This window comes from Barbatula barbatula, assembly GCF_947034865.1.
Source record: "Barbatula barbatula genome assembly, chromosome: 10".
NCBI lineage: Eukaryota > Metazoa > Chordata > Actinopteri > Cypriniformes > Nemacheilidae > Barbatula > Barbatula barbatula.
Window position 1 is genome coordinate 10,162,349 of NC_136773.1, and position 19,067 is coordinate 10,181,415.

The following is a 19,067-nucleotide window of genomic DNA, read 5'->3' on the forward strand; positions in this document are numbered from 1 at the left end:
TACGCTTCAAGAAGCCTTTTACTCACGGCGACAGGTGGAGGGAGAAACGTTACAAGAGTTCTCCCTGGCGCTCTTGAGTTTATTTGATAAGCTTAAACAACAGTCTCCGCATGCCATTTTAGATGCGCAGGTGGTAGTTAGGGATCAGTTTATTGAATGTGTGTTGGATAATGCCTTGCGCAGAGAATTGAAACAATTGGTAAGGCGTCAGCCTGCTGCAACACTGTTAGATGTCCGAGGGGAAGCAATTCGCTGGGAGAGAGAGGGAGTGCCAGGCGGTGTACGGGGGCGCAGTCAGTCTGTTCCTTTGGTGCAGGGACATCAATGTGGCGTTAAAGATGATTCTGGGGTAAATCCTGAGCAGGGACATCATTCACAGGAATTTAGGGAGTTGAAGGACATGCTGATTCGACAGCAACAGCAAATTGATCAGCTTTCTCAGACTTTAGCCCGTAACCATAGTCCCCAGTCTCGTGGTCAGCCACTGCGTTCTAGTTACGTGATTTGCAGACGGTGTCAACAGCCTGGCCATTTTGCTCGAGACTGTCAGTGGCAGCCCCATTCGTCTGGCCCTCAAAACCATTCCCGGGGTAACCTGATATCTCGTGATGCTAGGTCAAGTGTCCCTAACCAGCCGGAAAACTAGTACCCACCGGACTGCAGAGTCTCAGTTCGGTTGGAGGTAAGAATGGCTCTTGTGATTTTCGTGCCAGCGGTTCTGTGCCTCGTTTAGTCTCCTCATGCCCACATTTAGTTGCAAATATTGGCGGTGTGCCCATACCCTGTTTGATAGACACTGGTTCCATGGTATCGACCATTACAGAGAGTTGTTTTCGGTCTGGATTCGAACCATGGGGCCAGCGTCGATTACAAAACTGTCATTGGTTACAGCTTAGAGCAGCCAATGGACTGGAAATCCCTTATATAGGGTATATGGAATTGGACGTTGAACTGTGTGATCGTGTGGTATCAGGGTGTGGCATATTGGTTGTGCGTGATCCACCTGGGGGTAATTCTAGTGTTCCTGGGATTTTGGGAATGAATGTTCTTGGTCGCTGTTATCGTGAGCTTTTCGGGCAGTACGGACCGACCCTATTTGAGCTACCATTAGTGACCCAAGACGTGGGAATATCTCGGGCCTTCCAAGCCTGTCAGAAAGTAGATGGCGTTCTGGCATACGGGGGCAATGTAAGAGTCCGTGGGCATCGGGTTTGTCGCGTTCCAGGGGGCACTATGAAGTTTGTAACAGCAACATGTTCGTCCATGTTTAGAGATAAGATCGTGTTATTCGAGCCCCTTGACACTGGTCTGCCTGCTGGCTTATTGGCCTCTCCGTCGTTAGTGTATGTCGACGGTGGTTTGGTTTGGGTGCCTGTTGTCAATGTGGGTGTTCTCGACGCTGTTTTATACCCGAAAACCATCCTCGGGAAGTTGCGGGAAGTGTATCTGGTGGATTCACCTGCCGGACTGACTGAGGTATCTGCGGTTCCTGCTATCACAGTGACTTGTGATATGATGGCAGCCCCTGAGGCAGCACAGGTCGAGAACATAGAACTGTCAGGGCTGTCGGATGAGGAACAGGGCAAGGTTAGGGCTCTCCTTCAGGAATTCCAGGCGGTGTTCTCTGCTGGGGAGGGAGACTTGGGTTGTACCGACCTCCTGTCCCATGAAATTCCTTTAATCGACGAGACGCCTGTTCGACAACGCTATAGACGGATTCCTCCATCTGAATATGAGTTAGTTAAGACTCATATTGGCCAGCTTTTAGACACCCAAGTGATCCGGGAAAGTTGTAGCCCGTACGCCTCCCCATTAGTATTGGTTAAGAAGAAGGACGGTGGCCTACGCATGTGCGTAGACTACCGCCAACTCAATGCTAAAACTCGGAAAGATTCGTTTCCACTGCCTCGAATCGATGAGACATTGGATTCATTGACAGGGGCTCGCTGGTTCACTACGCTAGATCTGGCCAGCGGATATAATCAAGTCCCGGTTGCAGAGGCTGATCGCTACAAAACAGCTTTTTGTACACCTTTTGGTTTATATGAATGGAACCGTATGCCTTTTGGTTTGTGTAACGCACCAGGCACCTTCCAGCGGTTGATGCAACGGCTGTTTGGCGACCAGCAACATCAGTCTCTCCTGCTGTATCTAGACGATATTATTGTCTATTCCTCCTCTGTGCAACATCATTTACAGAGGTTGAGGATGGTGCTGGAACGGTTGCGGGCTGCTGATCTTAAGGTAAACTTGGCCAAGTGTGCATTTTTTAGAGAAAAGGTGCAGTACTTAGGACACGTAATATCCCCCCAAGGAGTGGCCACAGACCCGGCAAAGGTTGAGGTTGTGGCGCAGTGGCCACGCCCCAAGACTGTGTCAGAGCTACGTACCTTTCTGGGATTTGGTAGTTACTATCGGCGATTTGTGGAAGGGTTTGCTCAGATAGCAGCACCGTTGCATCGGCTGGTAGGGGAGGTAGGACAAGGGAAGGGGAGAACTAAGATACAGGAGTTGGATGCGTTATGGTCCGAACAGTGTGAACAAGCATTCCGGACCCTGAAAGCTAAGCTTGCCACCACACCAGTCCTGGCATATGCTGATTTTAAGTTACCGTTTATCTTGGAAGTCGATGCCAGCTATGTAGGGTTAGGTGCTGTACTGTCTCAAGAGATTGGGGGCAAGGTAAGACCAGTGGCCTATGCCAGCCGTAGCCTGCGTCCTGCAGAGCATAACACTGCTACCTATAGTTCTATGCGGCTTGAGTTTTTGGCTCTAAAATGGGCCATGGCTGAAAAGTTTCGTGAGTACTTATTGGGCCATCGTTGTATCGTTCGTACAGACAATAACCCCCTTAGTCATTTGGCGACTGCTAAGTTAGGTGCCACCGAACAGCGATGGGCAGCTGAACTAGCGGCCTTTGATTTCGAAGTGCAGTACCGATCCGGGAGATCTAACCAGAATGCGGATGCGCTATCACGCATGACTCCTAAGGAACGGTACCTGGAAAGGGAAGGCTCGTTGGGAACATTAGTTCCTGAACTGCTTAGGCGTGCTGGAGTGGTGGATCGGGCAGACTCCACCACTGTGAGGGCCATGCAGGTGATGCCAAATCGATCTAGACCAGAGTTGGCTCGATTACAGGAGGAGGATCCCATTATCAGTTCAGCTTTTAAATTTTGGCGCCAAGGGCAAGGCCCAGGGCCCCAAGAACGACGACAGTTACCCAAGCTAGTGTTGGTGTTACTCCGGCAATGGGAGCGGTTGGAGGAACTGGGGGGCCTATTATATCGACGGGTTTGCAGTCCTGATGGTGGTGCAAAGGTGTTGCAGCTGGTGCTGCCTGTTGTGTTACAGACTGAAGTGTTGACCCAACTGCATCAGTGTCATGGGCACCAAGGCACCGAGCGCACTTTGGAACTGGTGCGACAGCGGTGCTACTGGCCTGGGATGTCGGCCGATGTAGCCCGTTGGATACAGCAATGTGAGCGGTGCCAGCAAGCCAAAGAGGCTGCCCCAGTCCCCAGAAGCTACATGGCCCATCTGTTAGCTTCCCGTCCAAATGAGATAGTGGCCATTGATTTTACGGTCCTAGAACCTTCTCGTTCGGGGCATGAAAACGTGTTAATAATGACAGACATTTTTAGTAAATTCACAGTGGCAATCCCTACTCGGGACCAACAGGCGGCGACTGTGGCTCGCGTCCTGGTTGACGAATGGTTCTTTAAGTTTGGGGTCCCAGGCCGTATCCATTCGGACCAGGGACGTAACTTCGAATCGCATCTTATCCAGCAGTTGTGCACCCTTTACCAGGTGGGTAAGTCTCGTACTACCGCATACCATCCAGCTGGTAATGGCCAGTGTGAACGGTTTAACCGTACCCTGCACAATTTGTTGCGGACCTTGCCCACTGGAAGGAAGAGGGATTGGGCCTCTTGTTTGTCCCAGGTGGTATTTTGCTATAATACCACTCTCCATCAAGCCACCGGTGAGAGTCCTTATTTTTTGATGTTCGGGCAAGAGCCTAGACTGCCTGTGGATTTCTTGCTTGGTCGGGTGCAAGAACCAGTGGCTGGTGGAGTCCATCATTGGATGGAAGAGCATCAGGCTTGCCTTAAAGTGGCCTTCGAAGGTGCCCGTGAGCGGTTGCAGGCCGCAGCTCAGCATCGCAAGGCGAAGCATGATCAACGGGTAAAAGAGCAACCGCTAGAAGAGGGCCAAAGGGTCTATCTGCGAGAACGTGGGTTCTCCGGGCGCCATAAGATCCAGGATCTGTGGAGCTCGATCATCTATCAGGTAGTTCGAGTGCCACGGGATGGGGGATCGGTGTACTCTGTAGCACCAGTGCAAGATCTCACTAAAGTCCGTAACGTGCATAGAGTGTCCCTAAAACCCAGAGTTCAAAGGGATCCCATGCCGACCGAGTCCTTTAAGGATTGGCCGGAGTTGCCAGTACCTTCAGTAAGAGAGGAAGGCTTTGAGGAATTTGAGGATGGGGATTTAGCCTTGGTGGTGACCCAGGCCCCATCAGAAATTCCAGAGAGCATTGGGGTGAATAGAGCATCGCCAGAGGTAAGGGCGAGTCCTGCGGTACCTGGGGGTGCAGTTGGGGGGAGCGAGAGGAGTGTAAGTGTACCATTAGACGTAGTACCAGATTCTATCGGACCGTCTAGTATCTCCGAAAGGATCGTTAGACCTAGACGTGCTAGGGCCGGGCAGCATACGAATTTGTACCATTTACCACGGACCGTAGGGGCTGAGGCTCATCAGATTTCTGCTGGGTCTACTTCAGGGCTAAATCGTGCTATGGCTTTCAGACCTTGAGGCTACGTTGTTCATCGTCGGGACTACGATGACTTGTGGGGGGGGTAGATTGTGGTGATGCGATTGCCTGACCCACCTATGTTTGAGGAAATGGTACGGTCCGGGGGTATAAAGGTAGATAGGACTGGCATGTCACACAGGTGTGTCCTATAGGGCTTCCGGGAGTACCTTTATTTCCGGTGGGTTGGGCTACACGTCCAAGAGTGTGGTTGAGGAGTACTGCGGGCATTTGTGAATGGCCATGTATTTTCGAGAGCCATTAGTGAAGTCCGCGTCAAGTGCGTGGTGCATTACGGGTCATTAGCTGCAGTGACTTTGGGTGTTGGAGGTGTTGCAGCAGGCTGAACCGACGCCAGTTCGCAGGCTGATACCGGCGCTATTTGGGGCTGTGATTCTCCCTTATGGACTAGCGCTATTGTACCTGCATGTATAACGACTGCTTGAACTGGAGTGTTTTCCGAGATAGACAGTGCCACTATTGTTCGCACTGATTCGTCCAACTTACCATTTCTCCTACCTGACTGCCTAGTGGATTCCTGAACCGGGTTGTTTCCAGACCCGTTACTTTTAGTGCGACGCTTAATTTACCTTCCACTTTCATTTCACTGCGTAGCGGATGCATGAAGCTGACTGTTCCGGACCGAAGTGGACAGTCCGTAGAGTCGTGTTTATTTCCGTTTTTGCTCTTTCACTCGTTGCCGTGCCTGGGACAGCGTCTTTGTCCCGGTTGGTGTGGAGGATCTATTCCCATTTAGCTGGCAGTTATTTCCAGTGTATAATAACCATTTAGTGTCTGTTGACGTGCTTCGATATCGCGTTCTGCGTGTCTATAGGCACGACATTTGGCTCTCTTTCTCGGAGGACTGGTGATTACCGGACTAGCTATTATTATCGATGTCATTTTGGGCGTAACTTGTTTTGTTTAAATTGATTTTGTTTAATTCGTTTTGTTTAAAATTTATTTTGTTTAATTCGTTTTGTTTAAGTGATTTTGTTTACTTCGTTTTGCCTAAGTGATTTGGTTTTGTTTAAGTGATTTTGTTTACTTCGTTTTGCTTAAGTGATTTGGTTTAATCTGTTTTGCTTAAGTGATTTGGTTTAATTTGTTTTGTGTAAGTGATTTGGTTTACTTCGTTTTGCTTAAGTGATTTTGTTTACTTCGTTTTGCTTAAGTGATTTTGTTTACTTCGTTTGTTTTGTTTAAGTGATTTGGTTTAATTTGTTTTGTTTAAGTGATTTGGTTTAATTTGTTTTGTGTAAGTGATTTTGGGATTGAGTTTATTAATTTTCTTTTCGTTCCAGAATTAGGGGGAATTAGTCGCGGTCGAGATCCTCTGTATGTGGTGCTGTGGTTGACTTGTTTGTAGTGTCCACAATATCGAAACATTTGGCGTGTGGTGACGTGAGTGAGCACAACGGTTGTCGGATCAATCAGACGACTTTCCCCAATTCTGGGTTGGACGTTTTAAGTGTGTGTATGCTTTGTACGAAGATGATGGCCTGTTTCTTTTAATGACTTTAATTAAATGTGATTTTGTATTTTAGATGGTGTGTGTGAAATAAATTGTTTACCAGCTTCCCTTTTGTCTGCTACCTGTCTCAGCCAATAACGAACCTGTGAGCTTTTGGTGATTTACTTAATTTTGGGTCCCTGGCCCTATCCGGGGTGGCGTAGTCGGCTCATGCTTTGATTAATCTTCTTTCACCGTATGCCATCGCCACATATTTCACACGTTTAGGGAGAGAAAATGGGCTTCAGTCAATGACAAGTTGATCTTAAATTAGAATGTTGGCAGATGTCTTTCTGGAACACAAACCACTTTCATGAACATTTTATCTCACCCCAAAATCTCAATTCTGTCACCGTTTGCTTACTCTCATGCATGACACAAAAGACGATATTTTGAAGAATGTTGATGACCAAATAACATTGGCCCACACTGACTTCCATTGTATGGACATAAAACCACTGAGACATTTTTCAAAATATCTTCTCTTGTGTTTTCAACTCCTTCCAAAAGCATTTTTATTGTTGCTTAGGGTTTAAAGTATTTTATTAATATATCCGGCTTTAAAGAATGCAACTTAAAATCTTAATACCTCCGTATTTTATTTTATCTACTAAATGGTCTAAAGATAAAAAATGTATCAGAGAAAAAAAGGGAGATGAATGACAGCATTTCCATACTTCTGTCACTGTATTTGTGCTGTTCTGTAATTTAGTGAAGTATAAATGCACTCTCAGTTAGAAAAAGAGAGTGGAGAAAGAGGTTGAGTCTCAAAGGACACTTCTTATAAACAAGCAAACATTTCAGGTCTCGTGTAATGAATACATAGACAGGTGTATACATACAGCACGGCACATATTTATAAAACAATGTGTCAAAATATTCATAAACATGGTTAAATTCATGTGGGTCAATGAAAAAAAATACCATTTAGCTTTAAGATGTAAGTGTACATTTTGCATTAACATGAACCTCACGGGTACTGCATAAGCAAGCAATGGACTTTACACAAAGGGGACTTGCAACTACAAAGTTTGAGAACCACTGAGATAGCAGACTCTCATCATTCCCTCCCTCTCTCTGTTTCTTTCTCCTCCACCCTTAATTATTTGTTGGACCACAGGCAAGAGGGACGGGTCCATCCGCAGGCCTGGCTCTGATAACTTCCACATGTTCGTAAGGTTTTTGAATCAAAAATACACCTCTCCTCCTTAAACCCAGAAGAAAGCAGCAGAGGAGATATAAAAGCTATGCTCCTATTTGATCTGTGACCGAGCACCTGCGAAAGGGGACCGAGGACCAAACAGCGCCATTTCTCTTCCTTCGCCACGTCATTAGAGAATAGTCAGCTTGATTTTCCTCTTCTTCCTTTCGTGCGACCATCTGTGCGTCCATTTGTTGAACTCTACCTGTGCGGCTCGAACCTCTTTCCTCTCCGACATATGATTTTATGGTATTTATCGCTTCCTCTGCCCCAGTTCTCTAGCCTGAAACGTACAGTAATGGTTTGTCAAAGCAAACGTTTTTATTGCGTTATGCACACTGAATTGTTTGTGTTGTTGCCTTTTCGCATTGATTTTGACCTGCATTAGCATATACTGTCTTCTTCGCGGTTCTCTTTGAGGTCAGCTGCTGTGATGGCAGCGTGAGTTTGAAGAGAATCTTAACTGCTGACATATTTATAGATGGATATCTGAATAACACCTGGTTTGTTTGCATAGACATTTAAATAATCACTTTTAAGTAAGCATCAAATTGGCCCTATTTACTTTTTCATTGCATGTTTTTGGTTTGCATGATGTGACATTTTTTCCGGTTCACTCTGAAAATACGTTGCCTCATGGGAGTAAATGGATGCAAATGGCAATCCACATTGCCTTTACTGCACCCTCAACAGAACTGCGCGCGGCACATCGGAAGCTTTCGCATCTGCGTTCATCCCTTCAATCTTTCTCATGTCTCTCTCACTGTGACTTCCCAGGGTCCAGAGGTTTTACCCTTGACTGCCATCTCACCCCACCGCGCCCCTCGTCTCCTCTTCACACTTCTTTTAAATATTCATTTCCGTCCTCCGGAGTGAGATTGGGAGAGCTTCCTGCAACGGCCTCACTGGTTTCCCTGGGAAAGATTTGTAGGAAGCAAAATGGATGGAGTTGCTGTGTGTCCTGGCATCCGAGCGCATCCAGAGAGTCGTTTAAAAAGCAGAGACAGGGGCGGGCGTCTGCAGCACCCCGTTAGTTTGCGCTCGCCATCGGAATGCTCTCATTACCAACATCACTCTTTTTCTTGACTCCGGTAGCTGTGCTTGTTCAGGACCTTGTCCATGGGATCTGCTGTTTGCTTTGACATCTGGGGCTGAATAAGAGATCCTGGAGGGAGGTTCAGTTTGCTGTGTAAACCTTCATCTCTCGCTGGAAATCTATCAGATGTGTCATACGTTAACACCTGAATATGTATACAGTATAGCCTATCTCTAAAGCCGGTTGAAAACGTGTGACAATAGATGTTTGCCCATAAAATACTCATTGCTGTAATATTCTGAGAATTTTCTTTTTCTTTTGGACGTACGTTTTGTAAAACGATTTTTGACAATATAAGGCAATAAAAGAAAAAAATGCATAGATACTGTATAAATGAAATCGGTGTAAAAAAGTAATGGACATTTACTTGCAAAACATGAATAAAAGCAATACGTTGTCAAGCAAAACAAACAATTTACTTATCATTTTTGTTAAAACATGAAATTAGTGTTGTAATAATGTGCTTTTATGACATTTATTTAATGTTTTAGGACGCATAACTTTTCGTTCAAGTTTGGTATCTATGTAAAGTTTAGAATTTCAGCTTTCGGGTTCATCGACTCTCCCCTATCTTTATGGCTGGTTTTGTGGTCCAGGGTCACATTTATGGGTTTTGCAGAAAATTTTTGCCAAAAGTTTTTTATTAATTTGTGTGTTTCTTGGGGATCAAACTCATATCACAAGGCAGAATACCAACTAAGATACAAGAACACTCTTCTAAGGATGTTGCTTGCCGCAGTCACTCTCAGCATGCTCACAGGGGCATTCATAAGGTGTGATTTTTCTGCTTTAAGTTATTATATATGAAGACATTTTTATATAAATAAAACAAACTTGACTATTTATTTTGCTCTGAAATAAAACTTGGACAGATTTACTTGTTATGCTGTGGCCACATTAGCCTTTACTTTCAATTGACTTTCATTTAACGAGTTCTCCATTGCAAAAACCATAAAAGAAATAATAGAATGTGTATTTGGTGAGCTGTCCTGGGAGAGAGCTCCGAGCTTGGTATTCAGGCTGAGGTAGAAAGCGGGCCGATGGTACGGAGTCAAGGTGGTGGAGGGATGCTGAAAACAGATGAGAGAATATAAGACGGCTTGTCTATATTTATAGGGACTTCCTCTTACGCTAATAGGACAGATGATGTAATAGCTGATGACATATGAATAAATTATTTGCACACGCTTCTCCCGAACTTTGTTAAAGGGACAGTTCATCCAAAAATATCATTATCATTAACTCACCCTTAGGTTGTTTCCAGCCTGTATATGTTTCTTTCTTCAGTTGAACGCAAAGAAAGATATATGGACGAATGTTGACAATTTTCAGTTCTGGGACATCATCCACCACTAGTAGAAAATGATATTGTATATTTTTTTTGTCTGTTGGGCACAAACTGAGATATTTTGAAGAATGAAGGAAAGCAAACGGTTCTGGGGCACCTTTGACTACCATTTATTTTTTCCTACTATGGTGGTCAATGATGTCCGAGAACTGAAAATTACCAACATTCTTCCAAATATCTTTCTCTGAGTAATTTATGCAGGTATGAAATTACACGAGGGTGAGTAAATTATAACAATGATTTTTCATTTTTGGGGGAACCACCCCTTTAATAAAACATCATAAACAAGCGAATGTTACAGACTGAATGCAAAACATTATTCAAAAGAAACGAAACAACTTAGAACGATGTGTTCTGAAGTTCAGGCTTGGTGTGAATTTACATCATGTTATGATGGTGCGTGACCAATATGTATGATCAATATGTCACGTCCATTTTAGGAGAAAGAAACACCGAAAACAACAAACACATTTTGTACAATAAAGCTTCAAAATAACAAAAGCAACAATAACAGTGCAAGCACGGCAGAATCTATGATGTATGGATAAAAAACAATATGTGTGACATTGTGTGACAGTGTGTGACAATAAACGGGTTGAGAAATTGAAAAAACTGTTAATAATAATAATATATTATTTTATATTTTTTATATTTATAATCTAAAATAGCATAAGAAAGATTTATCTAATTTTTTCAAAATGTTTGCTATGTCACACGATACGACACATTTCCGGATTAATTGTCAACTACCATAAGCTTGCTACCCAATATGTAGGTGTCTGCATAGAAAATTCCCATTTTGAAAGTCAGCGGCATCGCCTGTATCCCAGACACCATCAAACCATGTTGCTGCAACCACAGCAACAACAACTTTGGCTATGCAAGATGATGAAAGATTTTTGACCGTGTCTAAGGCTTGAACACAGAGCAGCTTTTTCCCATCTTGTTCCAAATCTGCACATGTGCCTGTTAACAAAAGTCAGACTTACTGGACGTCTTGGTTACAATTTTAATGCTACGGTTTACGAATCCAATGGCACTCCTGTCCAAATAAAACACACCCGGCGATATGCCGCTCCACCAATGAGGAGGTCCGAACATAATTCAGTCCATAAGAGGGGACAAAATCATTCATTCTGTTTATTTGTACTGCAGACATAATGCGCACGGCAGCATAACTTCCGTCGATCTTCTCAAAGGTGGTCCGGTGTGGTTCGAGAGCTTGATGAGAATGAAGACAGCAAAGCTGAGGGGCGATGTTTACCAAACCTGTACGTTTATCGTAGTGATCTCTGTGCAAGTGGATCTCAAAGTACATAGCAAATGTCCTTGCGTGTCAGTTGTGAGCGACATACGTGTGGTGATAGCGTGAGAAGTGTGGGTGTGTAAGTGATAGAAATGTGTTGTTGTGAGTGTGTTTGTGTGTCGGATGATGAACTGGGCTCGCCCAAGACAGGAAGTATAATGACTTTGCACGTTTGGTTTTCTCATTCTGGCAATGAACTCTTTGTCATTTATCTTATTGTACCTTAACCATGGCCACACACAGAAGGAAAGTTACTGATTTCTGACTCTTGACCTTGTGAGACTTCAGGTCTTGCGTTGCAAATCTGTCAGACTGTCAGACAGAAAATCAGTTCAACTTCATAGACAAAGTATTCAAGTTTGGGTATCTACTCTATTATTTAGTCCTGCATTTTCCTAATGGAGAAAGATAGGGTAACACTTTACAATAAGGTGCTATTAGTTAACATTAGTAAATGCATTAGATAAATATGAACAATTGAGTTTTTTAGCATGTATTAATCCTTGTTATTGTTAGTTTATGTCAAAACAGTTATATGTTAGTTCATGTGAACAGTGACAATATTTGATTTTAATAATGCATTAGTAAATGCTAAAATGAACATGAATTGATATTAATAAATGAGTACTGTTGATGCTAATGCATGAACAAATTGTTAACAAATAGCACCTTATTGTAAACCAAAAATAGTTCACCCACAAGTGAGAATAGTGTCATTATTTAACATTAGCATGGAACAACATGAGTAAATGATTTTTGAACATCAGCATTTACCATTAATATCATTATTACAAAAGTCACTTCTGACAGAGCAAGGTAAGGAAAAGTACTTATATTTTTTGTCATTGTGTTTTGTTTTTACGCAGCTGTTAAGTTTAATACATTGGCGCAGGATCCTTTTTCTGTGACACAAAGCACATCCACCTAGTGAAATTAAAACGTTGTAATAACCTTTTATGATGGACACCGCTGACCTGCTCCAATGTCAGCACAGTAAAACCATCCAATACTTATTGCTTTTAGTTTTGAACCGACGCCACATTACAACCAGGGGAGGCTCAAAAAGTTCATTTGGAGCATGGCTGACCAATTACAGTACTGGAATTCCACTCAATGCATTTTTAACAGCTTTGATGCGAGAAAGTATCCAGAAAACTGTCCCTCGAACCCATTTACATTCAGTCTAAAGACTTTTTAAAGGTGTAGTATCTGACTGTTCTGTGCTACAAAAGAATGAACACATTATGGCAAACTATTTGTTTTTGGTTGAACTATCCTTTTGAAATTATAAAGTTAGGGATTTGATCTAAACACCCCACTTAAAATAACACTGGTGCAAAAGTCATCCCATGCTGTCTGGACACCAGAAATGATTTAATCTCAAGTCTTTCGACCTGTTGAGGAGAGATGTGATATTACGATTTATTCCAAAAAGAAAATAAACACATTCATTCACATTCATGCAAGGACATAATTAATGACTTGAACATTATAGGAAACGCACCACTCACATGTTTTCTTAATGCAAAACAGAGGTTAAATACACCCAAGGTTTCAAGAGACATATTTTGGTTTATTGAGCTTGGCTCTCATTACCATTCATTAAAACAGTGAAACGGTTTGATAAGTGTTGAGCTGGGACACTGACGTCTGCGTGTTGGTGACCTGTGTTTGGATGTGAGTGTGTTTCTTTTATCGGGTTGGGTTGTTTTGAGTCGCTCTCATGCAACACTCTCCATGTTACAGAGATGAAAAAGATGCATCCCACATATGTTTTATGCACAGACGTCTCTGATACAATTTTTGGCTGACCTCAGAAGAGAAACACAGATGGGCTATGCATATGTTCACTGTAATGATTTGCTGGCCAGATATTTTGGATTGATTTTTTCTTTTCACAGAAGCATAACTTATGCTGTTTAATTTTAAATAGACATATGCTTTCCAAACACTCCCATTTAGGGAAATGATTCAGCTGCGTTGTTTAAGTCTTCAGACAGCTTTGCAGCAGCACATACGGTATGTTGAATTTATAAAGAATATTACTTATTCACCTTCTTACAACCGCAAGATCTTGTTTCGTCTTCGGAAGACGAATTAAGATATTTTTAAAGAAGTCTGAGAGCTTTCTGACCCCCCATAGAGAGCAACGCAACTACCTTCAACGCTGTTAAAAATAAAGGTGCTTAAAAGGTTCGATAAAGAACCTTTAACATCGGAAGAACCTTTGTGTTTCTCAAAAGGTTCTTTGTGGAAAACATTTTCTTCAGATTATAAAAAACCAAGAGAAACCAATAGAATTTATCTATGTTTTTTGTCAGCAGGGTTGCCTGATGTCTTATCCCACGTTAAATGAGCGTGGGTGTTACCAACCTATCAGCATGTGCGACTGATTGCGCAATTATTCTTTATTCGTAAAATGGGCCCATGCAATTTGCTACATCGCACGAGCTAATCTGTATCCATTATCTTTAACCTTATTAAATCACGGCTGTAATGTTCCTAGTCAGTACTCTGTAATAAAAACGTAGACAAAGTAAGGAATCTGCAAAAATGTTCAGTGGTGAAAGCGGACCTGAAGTGAGATGTTGATGGAAATTAGCTACAGTCGCGTCGAGGCTGATTTGGGTTGGTGTGGGCTTCACAGATCAGCACCTCTCTCCGAGAGAGAATAATGAAGTCTGGTGGGGCAGCAATCATTTAGCCAGGATGTATATAATCCCTACGCTGCTTTTTTGTACTTGCATATAAGTCAATGGGTTGTTTTTTTTCCGGAAAGTTATAGGGCCAAACGTGATTATGAGGATAGAACCGTATAAAAGATCAAGCTGACATACCCCTCTGGACTTGGTGTATATTTGAGCACACATGTATAGGAAAATGTTGTTTTTCACACTTGTGCTCAGGAAGCATTTTAAGCTGTGTGTGGGAGGAAACGGCATTTAAAGACGAATGCACATTTCCATTACCCTTTGACGATTTTCCTGGATGTTCATCATAGCACTGCACATTATCACTTGTTTAGGATTTCTCTTTGGTTCTCCTGTGACTTTGGAGATGAGAATAGAAGTGTCAACAACAACTGTTCCCTGGACCTTTGGGACCCCATAACAGTCAGTACCCACCCAAACATTTTCACCTGAGTCCTAAAACGCAAAATGTGTCCTAAAGCCTGTGTTTTAGCCTTTTTATTTATCGTTGATGATATCAAACAATGCAATTGCCCCAGAAACTCAAAAGCCACCGCGGTCCATGATTCTATTTATTAAATAAATTGAGCAGTATAAATATAAGGCTCTTGTGCGAAAATAAAGTTTTTTTGTATTACAGAAACGTTTCCAAACCGTCCCCTTCCTTTGAAAGCAATGTGGTCACAGACGTTCGCAAATTCTTGATGTGTTTTACGATTCAGAGCGGTCGACGACAGATGGAGATACCAGGGAAATAAACAGGCTCGATGAGAGGAAAACAGATCAGACGAAAAAAAACCCGGGACAAAATACGGGGAGAAGAAGGAGGCAGGATCCGGGAAGGAGCTTGAAGGATTGTGAGATGGAGGGGTAATCTGTCGGGAAGCGGTAGTCGGGGCTGGACGAATTTGCAGATGTTTGAAAGTGCTAATCTAATCTTTCTGCCAGGCCTCTTCTCCTTAACTCCTTCCTTCTTCTGTCTTTCTCCTGGCTTTTCTGGAAAGGATGAAATACTCTTTAATGCTTCTCGGGAGCATCATGTACTGTGCGAGGTAGTCGGCAGCAGTCATTCATCTGCCTGTTAGCGGCCATGTTTTGGCGAAGAGGGACATGTGCTAATGTAATGAGGGCCTTTTCTCTTGGAAAGGATGGAAAAGGGGAAAAACGGATTGTAGAAAACCCAGAACTGACTGAAAACAAGCGGAGAACAGCAAGGAGGCGAGGGAAAATAGGAAGGATGAGGTTTTTTCTTTGTAATGTCACCCCCGGTGGCCATCTATCATATTCGATGAACTCTCGTTTTTTTCTCAAGTAGTCATTTTATTCATTGAACAGCATTCATTTGCTCGCTGGCTGTTTTGGTCTCTTTCCTGACCGTAATTCCTTGGTTATGGATGTGATAAAATTTTAAAGAGGATCAAGTTGCATACCTGCCATATAAAAAGCAATATATGCTAAACTAAAGGCTGAATTTAAATTGTAGACTGGAAAATTTGACTCCTGATGTTCAATTTATATATATTTATTTTATTACCTTACTTTATTGTTACCTTAAGCCCACATTTTTTATAGTTTACAAATCACAAAATACAATATAAATATTTGATTGCGTATGGAGAGACTTGGATAAAAAATTGGGTTTAAAGATACGACTACTATAATTTGCAAACATTTGTCAAATTCAGCTGTAAGTTTAAGCGATTAATTTGCTGCCTAAAACCCATTAGTCACTTTTTATTTGGCATGCCATGCAAACCGGCTTAAAATAGATCCACTGTTATGATGTTGACAGGCCTGTAATGAGAAGACCTGCTGTGCGGTTTGGAGAGCTCTCTGTTTCTGTTTATCGGCTGATGTACTGGGCACTGTTGCTATTGACCCTTCTCTTGTATGTAGATCTGTGCAGCACTTTGTTTGTGAAAGTTATAAAACACCTTCTACGATGATTCCATCCTGGCAACCAGACCCCCTTCTTTCCTGCCTCTCGTCTCCGGGCTTCATCTGAGGAGTAAACAGCCCAACAGCTGTCTTAACGTCTCTTCCTCCTGTTTCTCAATCTCCAAATCTGTTCTTCTCTTTCTTGCCCATTCAGGTTGGCCAGAGGACTGTTAAATTGGCAGTTTTTTGCATGTTTTATTTAATTAAATTTTTTCTACATATTTTTGTTTGAAGTAACTGTGAAGTTGTAGGTATTTTGTGAACCATTTTAAACCCACAAGAGACAAGGACTTAAGGTCCTTTTCAGAATTTTTTTAACATAATAATTCTCAGATGGTTTGGCCAGACCTCAAGACCACACACCTGTGGATTGTAATGACGAACTCATACTGGCAATTCCACAGATGCAAGAACTCAGAGAAACTCTCCTGATCAAATGTGACTTCATCAGAAAATGAACACATGAAAAGTTTGTTTCCAAAATGAGATGTTAAAAAATCATGCTATCATGTTTTTATTGTGTTTTATTGTGTTAGTTAGCTGTATTTTATACAGTTATTATGGCTCAAATCAAAAACACATACCAACTGCAGTTTAATTGGAATGCACAACAAAATAAACATGATTTCTGAAATGTTTTCATCTTATTTTGGATCCAAACTCTTCATATAGAGGGACATTATAAAGACATTCATACTGTCGGTCTCCGTCCCATCCCCTGCCTGCGGAAGTGTGCGATATGGTTTCCAAACAGCGTTTCTGCATTCAATTTTTTCAACAGCTTAGTAATTAAATTGACGTGTATTGCACTGCCTTTGAGCTTATACAGAGACATCATTAAAGACACTGGTAAAAGACAATTGCGCTTAACAACCACATGGGGTAGCCATGAGCAAAAGTTCTAAAGTGTTGCTTGAATTTAGGTTTTTCGTCCACACTGAGATGGCATTTATGTAAAAAATGAAACTTTTTGAAAAGTGGAAATATTACGTTTTACTCAAGCGCAGAACATATGTAGAACAGTTCATAAAGAGTTGTGGACATTGTATAACAAGATAGGTTACAAGATTTCATCCATTATGGTCTACCCTCTCATATCCATTCAGATCAGGGCTGAGATTTTGAAAGCGGTCTCATAAAGGAGCTACTAAAGATGCTTGGTATTCGAAAATCCAGAACCTCATCGTACCATGCACAAGGGCAGCCACAGCCTGAAAGGTTCTACCGAACGCTCCTTTCCATGCTTGGAACGCTGAATCTTGCAGAGAAAAGCAGTCGGAGTCAACACATCAATCGTTTGGTACACGCATACAACTGTAATAAGAACGAATCAACTAGGTACTGACCGTACTATCTTCTATTTGGAAGGGAGGCTCGTTTGCCAGCGGATGTGTGCTTCGGAACGTCGCCAGATGGAAATGGATCCAGTAAACATCGCAAGTATGTGGAAAGGATGAAATCGGACTTGCAGAGAGTCTATCAGCACACAGCTTTAAACTATTATTTTACTTAATTCTTTTATTTCTTGTTTATTTATATATTTTCAATATTCTTAATTAAATAGCCATCAAAGTATTATTTACAACTGTTTATGAATTTACGTTTTCCTAAGTTCAAGATAGTGGTATCAGAGTAGGACATTTTAATAACTAAACCCGATGCCTGCCCCAAAAAGTAAAGTTTGGATAACACACTCCAAATAGGGTAGGGATTCTACACATAGATGTAAGCATTTTCCAACAGGTTTAGTATGGATGAGCAGCTTTTGAAAAACTCTAGTATGGACAAAGTGCTTTTAAAACTTAAACTCTGACTTGATCGGGAGCAGTATAATTGTAATGACACCACAGATTGGGGATTTCTTGGACAAATTGGCTCCAATATTTGGCTTAAAATCTTTACATGTGTGACTAACCAGATTAAGAATCAGACAACTGAAAGTAAGACATTGATTGACTTTCTGAGTCTGAACACTGTAGTTCAGGTTATTGTTTTGTTTTAATATAAAGTAGGCTAATATGAGGAAATATGAAATACTGCAAATTATGAGTGGCTTTTAGGACAGACTGGAATCATAGTAAGTGGAACTCACGTCATCTGTCTCTAGTTTACTGTAGTGGATGGAAGATTAAGTAGCTCATTTGTTGCAACTTCTTGATTTGAAACGATACATTGGGAACTGACTGACCTAAATAGCACGCCGTATGATTCTTGTATGTCATATGAGATTTGATCAATTAAATAAAATGATTCTGTACTAATGCAGTTTATATAAAACACTTTTGAATGTCATATAAATTTGATTTGAGCTCCATACAAATGATATGAAACAACATCAAACAGCAGTGACAAAACAAACAACCTGACAGAAAGAGACCGCATCAAAAGTCGCTGGCTGTGTAAACTTAGCTTTAAAGTCAGCTGATCATTGTAGGTTTTAGAGCTCAAAAGTAGTAAACCCCAGGTCCAGTAGAGAGCACAGTAAGTCAAGCATCCCTGGTCACCCTATTATCACCTTCACCATAGAGAGTTCCAGACAGACTATAGGACATCAGGGGTCTGCTTAACACAAGAGATACTGACACAACAACAAAATGAACCCCAGAGTACCTGTTATAAGCAACCTCCTGCTCTAATGGTTTGAGTGATACGTCTACCATAGTAACCACTCAAAGCAGGACACTGGCCTCAGACACGCATATAGTCTGACAGACAGACCTCAGAGAGAGAGAGAGAGAGAGAGAGAGAGAGAGAGAGAGAGAGAGAGAGAGAGGGGGGGGGGCAAGCTAGAGGAGGAGCAAATAAATGTGAATTCCAGCCGAGCAGGGATAGCATCCGCATCGCTAGACACCTGTAAAAACATAATTTTTCATCCTGGGCCGTGGGGGAAGCAGCAGGATTCATGGGAGGAGTTTTGGTTGGTCTGTACTTGGGTATGATTTCGTCCACCACCATAAAGTTCTCGCTGAGGTTCTTGCTTAAGGATTTCATTGTGTCTAAGGTCAAAATGATTTTGTGAGGATGTTGGAAACCCAACCTACCTAAACCAGAATGGGTTATGGTGGCTGGTGCAGGTCTAGTGTAACATAGTAGTTTAGTAAGTCTGGCGTGTAACACACTCTTGCTTTTGAGTGTTTCCAGGACAACTTTGTTTAT